Raw genomic sequence first — 1364 nt, forward strand, 5'->3', positions numbered from 1 at the left:
TACTGTAGTCTGTTGATTTGATTTGATTTGATTTGGTGTTCTTGTTTTTGTATTTTGTTTTACATACAGAACCTCACATCTACAACTCTGCATAACACTTCACTGGTTAGGATCTTTCCTCTTGAGAATATTATGTTCTTATTTCCATCTGTCTGTCTGGCTGTCTGTCTTACCGGGTATGCAAATTTAAATTTGAATTTGAATTTGCATATATTATCCAATGCAATATAATCATTGTACAAGCTTACAAATATGCAGTCACTTGGAGAAAAAGAAAAGAAAGGATAACAGGGAACCAGAAAATAACATAATGCTAGTCGAGTCTGGCCCCTTGAAGTTCAGGCAGTTACAAAATATCTTTCTTATTTTTTTTTTTTAACTGTGCAGTAATGTGTAACCATGGTTACTACATGTATTAGATAGTTATCAATAAGATATTCTAGTGCTAATAAAAGAGAAATGATGAATGAACAATTCATTACATGATGGATATACCGATAATTGTAAATTTTTGTATACATGTGTATAAAAAATTATCATCTTCTTTTTGCCTTGTTCTATAACAATGTTGAATGAATGAACAATACTGTGGCAGGGTATTGGGCAAATTCTCATTAATCAAATCATACACAAAACTACAACTAGAAAATTTATGCAGTTGATAAACCTCAAGTATCTTTGAGATCCCTACATAATGGTGTTGACCTTGTCATATACTTGACTGAATGTTATCCCACACATAAAATTGGCCTTTTTAAACTATATTGTACTAATATAGAATAAACATAAACTTTTCTAGCTCCACTCCAAACTTTGATACCATGTGATATGAGGCTGCATGAATGCTTTACATATAGCTAAATAAAAATATTTCGTGGAACAAATTTTTGCATTCAATATTGGACATCAACATTTTTGCGTATACACTATTTGATTTTGGCAATTTGACTTTTCCATATCAAATGTCTATATGTGCGTATCAACTGCAGTATGTCTGTCCGTGTGTGTGTGTGTGTGTGGGTGGGTGTTTATCCATCTGTCTGTACTTTTCTCACAACATCCACCATTCACCCTCAGTCCCCATTCCATCTGTTTCTCCTCCACAACATTCCATTACTTAGGTATGTATTGACATTATACTATCACCACTGTGTCTGTCAGTTGCTGTACGTTTGGACAGTCATTGCCCAGTGAATAGTGAAATGCGCACAAGTTCACATTGAATTTTATCATTACTTCAACAATGATATAATTATCATGCAGTGTAGCCCTAAATCCTGAACTTGAACATGAGGATTCCTTTAAAAAAGGACAATTTTATAAAACACCTTCAGACAGTCATACAGAAAAGATGTTCCCACATG

The sequence above is a fragment of the Diadema setosum genome, chromosome 8 (assembly GCF_964275005.1).
Source record: "Diadema setosum chromosome 8, eeDiaSeto1, whole genome shotgun sequence".
NCBI lineage: Eukaryota > Metazoa > Echinodermata > Echinoidea > Diadematoida > Diadematidae > Diadema > Diadema setosum.